Below are 12,901 nucleotides of genomic sequence, written 5' to 3'. Positions count from 1 at the left end.
ATGAGGCAAAAAGAAGACAAAAGCTGGAAGGTAAGGGTGGGACATGGGACATCACAGAACCACCAGACCATCCTAGACTTCAAGCTATAAGAGGAAATAAAGCGCTATTTGATTAAGCCGAATTACAGGCAGACCATAACATTCAATAAGCCAAACAGCTCATTAATTACAGATTAAAAATACTTCATGACTTCATAATAGTGAAGAATTGGAAAGCATGAGAAAACTGTACAATAGAGCATACCCTGCTATTCCAGCATCTGCTCGTAGGAACCAACCAAATGCCTCTTGTTGATAATCTCCCTTGAGATTAAAAAAAAAAAATTAAAGCCTTCCAAGGAGCCAGATGAACTCAGAGCTTTAAGACACATGTGAAGGAATTCTCAGCACATCCTTACTGAAGAGGGGGGTGTTTCTGCCATTTCTCTAAACAATGGAGGAAAGATAGAAAGGCACTAAAATTAGATTCATGCCAGAGCCCTGACATTTGAGATGATACAAAAACTACCAACTGGCACTTATAAATGACGAGAGATTCACAGGAGACAAGCACATCTGCCCCGTGTAGCTGATTAGTTTGAAAGGCAGCATTAAGACTCAGCGGTTACAGATAATGCCTGAAGAATTTCAGATTAGTTGAAGAGAGACAAATAGGAAAATGTTATTTTTCCGGTTTGTGAAGAGGTATTGAGGCCCGAACACCTGGCTGCTGAAGAAATAAACTCCCTCGGGGCTGCACTATATGTATTGCTCGGAGCGAGTAGCATTTGCCTTCTGCATGGGCTGGTCAGAGCAGATGCTAGCCTGGTGACGTCCAGCCCTGCAGCTTCCTCAGGCTACTAAGTGGACATCGGTGAAAGCGCAAAACAGAAAAGACCCCTTAGCCCGAGAGTTATTTTTTATTAGGAAAACCTAAACTTTCAGAGGAGCTTCCCTGAAGAAATGCTGCCAGCAACGCTTTCAAACACACCTCCACCAAGGAGCCTGTCTACACAGTCCTTCATTCCTTCCAGGGAGATTGCTCTTTGGCCCCTCACAGACGCCTGGTGTCATGAATCCCAGTCAAGGGCATCACCGAGTTGGACCTCAGAGCTGACTATTGCCTCACCATTGCTGGCTCAAGACAGACCAGCAGTACAATGTACAGACGTGCCATTACATTACAAGGAATGTTTTTTTAAAACATGTACTAAAATGTTGATGTTTAATACAATTAATAATTTTATTGCTTTATCATGAGCCTATTTAAGTGAAATTGGATTTTTCCCTTTGTTTTCACTGTGACTGTGGGGTGGAGAATGTCATGACTGCCCGTCCAGGTGGCTGTCACGGCCGTGATTCTGCTCAGACACCAGCAGTTTCACTCACCGTTGCTTTTGTACCATGAGTGCAAATGTCAAGACAAGGAAAAAGGCGGGTTTGTTGCCAGTGGTAAAATTTGACCTTTCAAGAGAAAAACAGAAATCTAGAAAACTTCTATTGTCAGTGGGAGCTTGCCAACACGAAGATTTTTCTGATGAACTTAGTCGTGATATTAACAAATATGATTTCTTGATGTTGTACTAAAAATTTGACAATTGGAAGATCTTCATAACTCTGCGAATCAATTTTTCCTAATGACCAATGAATGGTATTAGAAAGTCACTCACGGTTAAAACATCTATTCAAAGTGCAAGACCACTGGATTTTATGATAATAGACCACAAAAACCTTGTTGTGCTTTTATATTCCACATTGCAATTAACCTGTAAAAAAACGCCACTTTTTTAATTGTCAAATTTTAGCGTACTATCGAAGACGCACATCCACAATTACCTGTAAAGGCTATTAACATGCTCCTTTGTTTTTCAACTACACATCTGTGTAAGGCTGGATGTTCTTTATACACTTCAACAAATCTGCGTGTTACAGCAGACTGAATGCAGACTCAAGCATGAGACTCAGCTGTCTTCTATCAAACCAGACATTAAAGAGATTTGCAAAGCTGTGAAGTAATGCCATTTTTCTCACTAAAATTTTGTTTTAGGAAATACGGTTATTTTTAATTAAAATATTAATCATATTGATGAGTTTATGATGGACAGTTTTAATGAATTAATAAACAAATATGTTTAAATTCTGTCAGTTTTAATTCCTAATGCAGTCAATATCAACAGATACAACCCACAAACAAAAGGCCTTTGGGATCCTCAAGAAATTTTAAGAGTGGAGAAAGGACCCAAGATGAAAACATTGGAGAGCTACTGACTTAAGCCAAAAAAATTACAAGTACTTAAAAGAGTAGGATTTTTTTTTTTTTTTTTTTTTTTTTTGCGGTATGCGGGCCTCTCACCGTTGTGGCCCCTCCCGCTGCGGAGCACAGGCTCCGGACGCGCAGGCCCAGCGGCCATGGCTCACGGGCCCAGCCGCTCCGCGGCATGTGGGATCCTCCCAGACCGGGGCACGAAGCCGTGTCCCCTGCATCGGCAGGTGGACTCTCAACCACTGCGCCACCAGGGAAGCCCAAGAGTAGGATTTTGAAAGATGAACTTATTGTTCCTTCTAGAATTAGTCAAGATATGCACAGTGCTAGGCGAAATAATGGCCCCCAAAGATATTCAAGTCTTACTTCCTGGAACCTGGGAATATGTTACCTTATGTGGCAAAGTGAATCAAGATGCAAATCGGCTGACTTTAACACAGGGAGATTATCCAGGTGAAAGAGAGAGGTGGAAGTTCAATGTCAGGGTGATGCGATGTGAGGAAAACTCCACCAGCCAATGCTGCTTTTGAAGATTGGAAGGGGCCACAAACCAAGGAATGCAGCAGCCTCTAGAAGCTTAGAAACCAGAGAACACAGATGCTTCCCTCGAGCCCCCAGAAAGGAACACTGCCCTGCCAACACCTTGATTTAACCCAGTGGTACCCACCTCAAACTTCTGACGTCCAGAACTGTCAGATAATTAATGTGTGTTGTTTTAAGTCACTTCCAATGTCAAATTTTACCTGAGTCCTGTAATCCTGGAAAACGGCCAACATTAAGCAATCCCTCTGCCATTTTGAGCTTGGAGAAATGACTCACTGCAAAGAACCCCACTTTCCCCGTGGCTTAGATACGACTCAATGGATGCCCCCCTTGTTTACCTAATACAAGGCCAGACGCTGACCCTCCAAATCCCCGTCCTTTGCCTCATAAATGATTAGCTGAGCTGTTTTGTCCACATTGCCAAGTGGAACAAAATTCTTATTACCCAAACATCACTTAAGTTTCTCTCCCTCCTCCAGAGCCCCGAACTGTGACCCACCCTCTGCCAGAGCCGGCATACAGCTTCTCCTCAATGTTTCCACCTAAAGACAGGGTGACCTCAGGGAGAACCGTCCTTTGATCCACTGTCCTATCATGTCACCCTCCTTGCTCATACCACTTCCCACATCCAGTTCTTTCTAGCCCTGCTCACTCCTCCTTATTTATAATAAGAGACGGCTTTTTTCTGATGTCGGAGACGCCTGCCCCTTCACAACCAGAGACTTTTCCCTATCGCCATAGTCCCTTCACCCGCCTTGCAATAACCTTTTCAAATAAAGTATTTCCTTATCAGAGTGGAGATCTGTTTTTTATTTGACCCCACTAAGTCTGTGGTCATTTATTCCAGCAGCAATAGGAAGGTAATATGGTGGGTTCACTGGAAGGTGATGAAGCTTAAGCCCCTTACTGTTCCTGTTCTAGGTAAGTACTTTTAAACAACATAAACAAATCTGCCTAGCCCAGCTAACAGCAGGTTACTACCCAAAATCATCTTGGGAGAATGGACAAAGCAACAGCAGGAGATAAGAACATTTTTCCCCCCTCATCTATAATTCCTATCACATTGCTAGTATGGTGGCGCTCCGAGTGAAAGTGGTGACCATTTGAGATTGAAGGACGTTACCAAGATGAGGATCTCTGATGACTCAAATCAATGATTCCTCCATTCGAACTTGTAGGTGGCACAGCAGGAAGTCTGAAAGAAACATCTAAAAATACTCAGCGGCCCAGAATCCAGACGGTCACTACGGGGGACCCCTTGAGAGCCCAAACAGGAGGGTACTTGACCGCTTAGAATCCATTCTTCTAATACAAGCCTGCAAGTGGGAACTCTTACTTCATTTAAAAATCAAAAAGTAAAACTTGCAGAATGAATATGAGTCACACCATTCCCCGGGGTGAAAAATCGAAAAAGAATCTTCCCTCAGTCATAATATTTGAAACCCTTGAGGAGTACCCCTGCCCCAGACCTTATGACATGTAGTATTCGCAAGGATGTTGTTCTAACAGAAAGTGACTTTGTTCTCCTGTTTGCGATATTTTGAGCATTAGGAGGTGTGATGCAAGCAATGCTAATAGCTGATACTTGGGACTTGCAAAATGAAACCCTTTAGTTCATAAGAAAGAAATCTTTATCTCGTAAAATCATCCTGATGAACCAGATGTTTGAGTGATGTTGGATGCTACTTTAATATCTTAATTTCTTTTTTTTTTTTTTACTTGAAAATTTAAAAATGAAGATGCAGAGGGCTCACCCAGTTTCCTCAGCAGCAGGCAGGGCCTAGCTCATGAACGAGTCACACACACGTACACTTCCACACACACATGCACGCATCCATTGTGCCCGATAGCTTCAACACAGCCTGCTGGTCAACCTTCCGTATCTAAAACCACAGGCTGCAAACTTCATCTAGCCAGAACACTCAAGACCATCTGAGGAATCACTGCTGTGCCAGACAGCCACCGCACATCCACCTTAGCCGTCCCCATCTTTTCCACACAGTAGGTAGAATCTGAGACTTCTGGCTTATCATCCTATAAAATGCGGAGCCAGGAATTTAAGATATCTCATAAGATAAAAAGGGGTGAAATGGGGAGCTCTACCCACAGCTACACTCCCGGCCACATTTCATTATTATTCCGTCCCTCTCTTGGCGCTCAGCAACAGGGTTTGCATTTCCCCTGCAGCTCGAGATATGCAGGAGGCCTTTCCCAGCTGAGTGGCCCGCGGCAGAGGCGATGGCCCTTCTCCAAGGAGCACACAGGACGGCACACGTGCTGTTTCCAACCGGCCAGCTGACAAAACTGTGAATTGCTCCCATGTGAGGGCTGGAGATTGTGGAGGAGAGTTAGAAAAAGCAAAAGAGAAAAAAGAAAGCAGGTTGAGTCTAAAGTGAACTCGACGTGTGCGTCGACAAACTCCACCCCTGGCCCACCTTTGATTCCTGGATACACAAAGCATTCTTAACCTGAGGTTCTTGAGTGGGTCTGGGGAGAGATATGGTTTCCTGTTATTAGAGGCAAAATTGTGGGGGGCGAGCAGAGGTGGAAAGAGCTTTTATCAGATTCTCAATAAAAGGTACAAAACCCATCTTAGTAGGATTTAAAATTCAATTGAGTCAGAAATATCCTTTTTAAACTCTCCATCACAGCTTAAAGTATTAAAAATAATCTCTCTCATATCTGTGTTTTAACTTCAGTTATAACCAAAGGGAAGTTTCTGTTTTTTTATTTTTTTTCCTGTGTCCAAGAAAGAAAATTAAAGTGGGAGAGAGGGAGAAAACAAAAATTGGAGTATAAGACAAATTGTCCAGCTATATAAAGATCAGAAGTAAAGGACTTTAAAAAATGAGGATGAAATAAATTGCTGCTGTCCAGGAATTTGGGAGCTAGAAGGATCACTTATTCCAATGCTCCCTTTTAACAAGTGAAAATAATCAGTAATTTAGCAAAGACCAAACAGCTAAACTCTGGCCTGATCACACTGTCATGCATCTTAAAACCAGCAGCAAGATAACTGACCAGAGTGAGTGGGTCATGATGAATCATTACACAAAGGCATCACCTGCTGGGTCTCTAACAGGCTCCTTCCAGAAGATACTCCCTTCCGGGTTTGCCTTTAAAGATGTTATGGGTGCACAAAGTTGTGTCGTGGCAGCTGGACTGACATTGAACAAATTCAAGTGAAGATTTTTTAAATTTTATTTGGTGATAGTTACTTGGTTTTTCACTTTTCTTTCTACCTATCACTGTGCCCAGGGAATTGAGAGAATTGGACTCAAGAAACATGTTAGCATTTGCTTAAAGTTGATTCCATTGTTTCATGCACTTCTGTGGTGTTTGTGTGCATACTATTGCTTAAAAAGATGTTATTCAAGAGCATTCCATTACCTGAGCAGAACACGAGGGGTGTCAGGGCCATGGTTCAAGGATCCTCAAGTCCTTCACCCCACACACTCACCATCTCCACGTTAGTCTTTGCCATGGTCACCAGGAATGTTGGCCAATCAAGTGACTAACCACCCTGTGCTGCACCCTTGTCCTTCCTGCCTTTGGTCCTGTTGCTCCCTCTCTCCAGAATGCCCTTCCTCCTTTGTCCATCTGGTGAGTATACCTGCTTGTATTCTCTCTTTCCCCCTGAACCCACCACTGGTAGACTGGTGCCCTCTTCCCCATGACACCACCAGACCCTAAGGTTGTTGAAGGTAAGAGCAGTATCTTAATCATCTTGGAAGACCCAGCAGTTGGCAGAGGGTCTGGCCTATAGAAGGAAGTCTCTGACTGTGTAACTGTTTGAACTAAAGTTTTAATGGACCTAGAATTTATTCACCTGACCAGTATTTATTGATCATGTACTATGTACCATGTCTGTGCCCTGAGGAAGAGATATAAAGCTGAATAAAAAAAGATACATGCACCCCAATATTCATTGCAGCACTATTTACAATAACCAAGACATGGAAGCAACCTAAATGTCCATTGACAGACGAATGAATAAAGAAGACGTGGTACGTATATACAATGGAATATTACTCGGCCAAGTAATATTGGCCGAGTAATAAAGAACAAAATATTTTGTTCTTTTTGCTCAAAAAGAACAAAATAAAGCCATTTGTAGCAACATGGATGGACCTAGAGGTTATCATACTAAGTGAAGTAAGTCAGAAAGAGAAAGACAAATATCACATGATATCACTCATGTGGAATCTAATTTTAAAAAATTAGACAAATGAACTTATTTACAAAAAAGAAACATACTCACAGATTTCTAAAACAAACTATGGTTACCAAAGGGGAAATATGGGGGGGAGGGATAAATTAGGAGCTTGGGATTAACATACACACACTACTATATATAAGATAGATCACCAACAAGGACCTACTGTATACCAGAGGGAACTCTACTCAATATTCTGTAATAACCAATATGGGTAAAGACTCTGAAAAAGAATGAATATATGTATATGTATAACTGAATCACTTCATTGTACACCTGAAACTAACACATTATAAATCAACTATACTCCAATAAAATTAAAAAAAAAAAAAAAACGCTGAATAAGTCACTGTTTCTGTTGACAAAGAGCTCTTAGTCTAATGAAAATGAATGCAAAGCTGGCACCAATATGGGAGAAAAAAATATCTAAGTTTATTCCCTCTGATAATCGTTCTGAGACATTGTATTCATGGATGAATATTCCACCATTATATTCTGTCATATCCTACCATTCTTAGAGGAACTCACTCAACTGTAAATCACATCCATGCCTAATGAAAGTTTAATAATTTGATATTTTTAAAGTCAAATTCAAGTTACCAGAGGCCTGAAGGTATTAGGGTTGGGTAAGGGAAGTACAAGAGAGAAAGGAAGAAAATTAAACATGAGAACAAGGAAGATAAAAAAGATAATCAGATTTTACAGTAGGAGATTTCGTTGAATTTCTTTCACTCAAAGTAAAGGCTAAAGGAGAATTTCCCTTTATTCTTCAGAAAATCCACAGCCGGCCCAGGAGGCCAGGCTCGTACTCAGTTCCCACCTGAAGACTTCATTTATAGCATTCTCCTATTTTTAAAAATGGATTTCTGCGAAATGTTTCATAATGTGGATTGGTTTCTTTGGGGTCTGCCTCTGCACTATAGCTGCATAAAAAGAGACGTTAATAATTTCTCCGTTAATGGGTTTTTCAGAGTCTCCAAAGACTCGCCTTGTACATTATAACTTCCTCCCACTTAGCCCTGTGGCTAAATCTTGATTGCCCTTGTAAGACATCTTCAGGACATATTGCTTCAGTTAAAGATGGTCCTTAGGAGAAATAACTTCTCATACTATGCACAACACATGCTCACGCATCGGCAGAGCTGAAGGGCCATCGTTTCGGGGGTCATTTTACATTTGTCCCGTGAAATGTTCAGCTCCGAGGGGGCCGACCTTGTCTTGTAAATGAACAATGTCAGTGACAGAGGCAGCTGAGGCTCTATCCCAGACCTAAGAGGTGACTTTGAACTGGTTACTTCACATTTTTGTCCCTTGCCTGACACTCTATAGCCAAGTCCCAAGCCATCGGTTTCCTAAGGTGGAATGTAGAATTTCCAGAGCATTTTGCACAGTTTTGAAACCAATAGAAGAGGTTAAAAAAAAGACTCCACAAAATTGCAATTTCCTAAGTATGTATTTCTGTGTGTGTGTGTGAAGTCTTTAAGTACATACATGGTATTTTTATGTATATATTGCATAGATTTATAGATTATAAAGATATTAAAAGTGCAGTCTTGAAATAAGTCTCAAATTTGCTCCATAAGGGCTATGACATCACAGGATGTAACCCATCTGAGGGTGGGAACCGTGCTGGGTTCGTGTTTGTCACTGCGCCTAGTCTTAAAATGTTAGCCTTTTCTGGTTCCAGGAGAAATGAAGCCTGCCTCTCTCTAAGTGTCTGTCATTGGAACTAGTAACTGCGGCCGGCCCTCTCTAGTTTGGCAAGAAAAATCTGAATTCAGATGTGACAAGCAAAGAATCCACGGCTCTCCTTGCTAAAGCAGGAGTTCTTTACCTTTCATGAGTTACAGACGGCTTTAAGAACCAAAGAAAGAAAGGTACATCGGTCCATACGCACAAGAGTTTGCATGCGATTTTTGGAAGATTTTCGGTTAGCTAGTTAGAGCCTAGCTAACAGAAAAGGCTCTGCTCTTCAAAATAGCTTCACAAGCACCTTGTCTCATGTCCCCACATCTTCCCCTTTTATCTGCGGGTTGGCAGCTCTTGGTTTCATTTGGGCCTCTACCATGTGTGGTGCTGACCAAAGAACACGTGTTACGTATGTCACCACTGAAATTAACAGGGAATTGCAGTGGTAGGTGTGTGTCACCAGCTGCCCTTAAAAAGAAATGACAGTCTGATTACCAAAGCAGCAGTGGTTTTAGACAGATGACAAAGCATTTGTAGCACTGAGATCGGTTTCAAAACAAATGGCTGTCTCACGCTACTCACCACTCTGTCATGGGATTGTCAGAGGCTGCCTGTTCATCGTTTGCATCCGAGGAAACTTGGCCAACTGGCACTCTGAGGAGATGACATATATCAACAGCATCAGTCTCTGCAGGTTTCCAAGTGCTACACGAAACCTGCAAACACAAAGCATGATACAATGGATATCCTAGGGTGGCAGCTGCAAATAAACAGCAGACAATGAAAAGTTGCTTCCAAAATTGGGATTCATGGTTATGACTCAGTGTAGCATGATGGCTCAAAGCACAGGTCTTGGACTCCAACAGACCTCCCTCTGCCACTAATTTGTCCGCTAGTTACTGAACTACCCTGATCCTTGTTTCCCCTTATAGAAAATGCGAATGGGGCTGTGGGGGATCTCCATTTTCCAGGGTTAAGAGAGAGGAGAGAGAAAAAGAGAAAGGGAGAGCTCTCTGGTATCTCTTCTTATAAGGACACTAATCCTATCAGGTCAGGACCCCACCCTTATTGTAACCAAAAGTGAGGTCCAGCTGCTCCCCACTCAAAAGCCAACAGGGAGGCAAGGCTGGTGGAAAGAAAAGTTTGCTTTATTTTGGATGCTGGCAACTGGGTTGGGGGGCAGGGTGGACGCCTGTCCAAAGGCCGACTCCCCCCATGCAACCAGTGGGCAAGAGCTTTTATAGACGGAGGAAGGAGGCTACATGCAGAAGCAGCACAGTCAGCTCCAACCGTCATCTTGAAATTGGTCATCAGTGGTCTGACCAGCGTCATCTTGATTATTTTAGTACGGTTAGTCTTCAGTTCCAGGGTCGGTTTGTTCCCATTTTTTTGAGGTCAATTCTCAAAATTCTAGCAGCTGATGTCATGGCTACAGCCTGGTCATCATGTAGTTAGCTTCTTCCACCTGGTGAGGGTTTCAGTATCTACAAACAGCTCACAGGACATGGCTCAGAATAATATCTATAGCCCTTGAGGAGGAACTAAAGGTCCTTGACGTTGCTGACTGACTAGACTATTACTATTTTGTCCTGTTTGACTGCTTTTCTTTGCTTTTGCATTTTCTCACTTCTCTGATTAAACTTATTCTTTGGCTAAAGTTTTTCCACAGACAAAAGGCAGGCAGAGAACATGGGGAGCAAGGACCATAGGGTCCTGCTCCGTTTCATTATGACCTCATTTAACCTTAATTACCCCCTAAAGGCCCCATCTCTACATATAGTCATGTTGCGGGTTAGGGGTTCCAACATATGTCTTTGGAGGGGGACACAATTCAGTCCACAGCAAGTGGTAATAGATTTTATGTATTCTGAGCAATTTGGAACAGTGAGATCAAAACTATGATATTATCCCTGATTTACAAATTTTATAAACATTCAACTGAGAAAAATAAAACATGAGTTGAGAAAAAAAACATGTAAAATCTATTTCTCCCACGTTAAGCATGGAAATTCTTCAACTGTTGACCCACCGTGTGAGAATATTCGTACAAGTTGAGGTTCGGGTAATGAGGACAAAAGTACAACATGACGAACCCTCCAGCAACTACAGCAGCGAGAGAAGCAGAAGAAGGAAGACTGACCTACCCTTCCTGCCCCCTTTGCACTGAGCATTTTCAATGGAGGGGTATAGGAGGCCAAGAGAATATTTTAAGGTTCACATCACACAAGAGAGAGCAGAAAGAAGCAAGAGACACGTACTGAATTGAGAAAAACCTGCCAAGCTCTCTACTAAATCTTCATGGTTTTCTAAATAACTATCTGGGAAAACTAAAATATGAGAAAAAAAAGTCCTCTGCATTTCCAGGCCCCTCCATCTGTGCTTATTCCTACAGCCTGAATGGTATTCCTCCCTTTCCTGGTGGGCAAAGTAGTCCCTCAAGACCAAGGGCACTTAACACTTACCTCCTCTCTAATTTCTCCTAAGTCCCTTCTGCGTTCTCTATCACCCTATGTCCCAACACACTACCCCTGCACACAAACACGCTTTCTACTATGTGGCCTTTTCACAAGTTCTTCATCTCTCCATGCGTCAGCCTCCTCACCTACAAAATGAGTACAACATTGAAATGTATCTCATAGATTGGTGATCTTTACAGAAATCACTGTCTTCTGTGCTTGAGTATGAATAGCTTGCATTGCTGTCTTCAAACTCTTTGACCTTGACTTCTGCAACATCTAATCATCTGGTAAACTGGTCTACTTAATGTTTTTATTTCAGATATTGTATTTTTCAGCTTTATAATTACACTTGGTTCTTCTTATATCTTTCATTTTCATTGTATTTATGTTTTCTTTTAAATCTTTGAGCATATTTACATCAGCAGTTTTAAACTCCTTGTCTGTTAATTCTATCTTTTGTTATTTGGGGGGCTATTTCTAATTGACTTATTTCTGCCCTAACAATGGGCCACATTTTTTCCACTTCATGTCAAATACTTTTTCATTGGATGGTGGATTTTGTGACTATTATGTTAATGTATTTTGTTATCTTCCTTAAGGAGTGTTGAGTTTGTTTGGGCAGGTATTTAAGTTAGATATCAACTTGACCCTTTGGGTACTTGTTTTTAAGGGTTATAGCAGCATGTCTACAGTAGCCTTCGTTTCTGCTGTTTTACTTCTGAGGCATGAACTTTTGGAATCTCTTCTAAGGCATGGCCTCTGGGCTCTCCACTGAATGCCCCAAGTATTCCACAAGGTCTCTCCATCTGCCTTGTCAGAAATTAGGTGTCTCCTGGTGTCAGCTCTGGGACTTATTCTGTTACAGCCCCATGGTAGTTATCCTTTGCCCAGCCTCATAGAGTTTCATCCTATGCACATGAGGTTTGATGGTCAGCCAAAAATCAAGGGCATCCCATGCAGATTTCTGCAGCTCTTTCTCTGAGCAACTCCCTTCCCTCCAGGCTCTGCCCTGAAAACTCCAGCTCCTTCCCTCTCTGTCTTCTCAGCTAAGTGCAACCTGTATGTTCTGCTTGTGTTTCGTCTCCCTGCACCAAGGTCCAGAAAGTGTTTTCAGGCAGGAGTCTGGGACAACTATAGGACTCACACTGTCAGTTTCCCTTATTCAGACCTCAGAGGACTGCGCTGCCTACTGTCAAATATCTGAAAACCGAATTTCCTACACATTGACCAGCATTTTAGTTGATTGCAGAGGGAGATGAGACCCATATCAGTTATCCTCTCGTGGCTGGAAGTCCCTACAAACTTCTACACATATATTTTATTATTCAACTCGTCATTGAATTACAGTCATTTTTTAAATTAATCTTCAGCACCCCACTGGACCATATTGAGGTCGAGAACTTTTGGCTTTCATATTTGAGGACCCTGAATCTAGCAAAATGCCTGGTATGCAATGAGCATTGGCATGAAATATTTGTTGAACTGATACATGTGATTTCTTCTTCATTCCTGACTCTAGCCTCCAGTTTTTTAGATGTGACTGGCAGGCCAACTTAATTTTCTTTTTTATCAACCTTGTTTCCTCAAGGAAATGTTATTGTCTCTGCTTGCTTCAGACGGAGAACTGTGTAGTTTAAAGCCAATCTGGTAAATTTACCCAGATTCCTATTTATTTCTTTACTTGATTTTTAATTCTGGGATTTTGAACTAGACTTTATCCCAAGTCCAACCAGTTTAGTTAGAGAGCAGGAA

The sequence above is a fragment of the Tursiops truncatus genome, chromosome 18 (assembly GCF_011762595.2).
Source record: "Tursiops truncatus isolate mTurTru1 chromosome 18, mTurTru1.mat.Y, whole genome shotgun sequence".
NCBI lineage: Eukaryota > Metazoa > Chordata > Mammalia > Artiodactyla > Delphinidae > Tursiops > Tursiops truncatus.
This window is presented reverse-complemented; position numbering follows the sequence as displayed.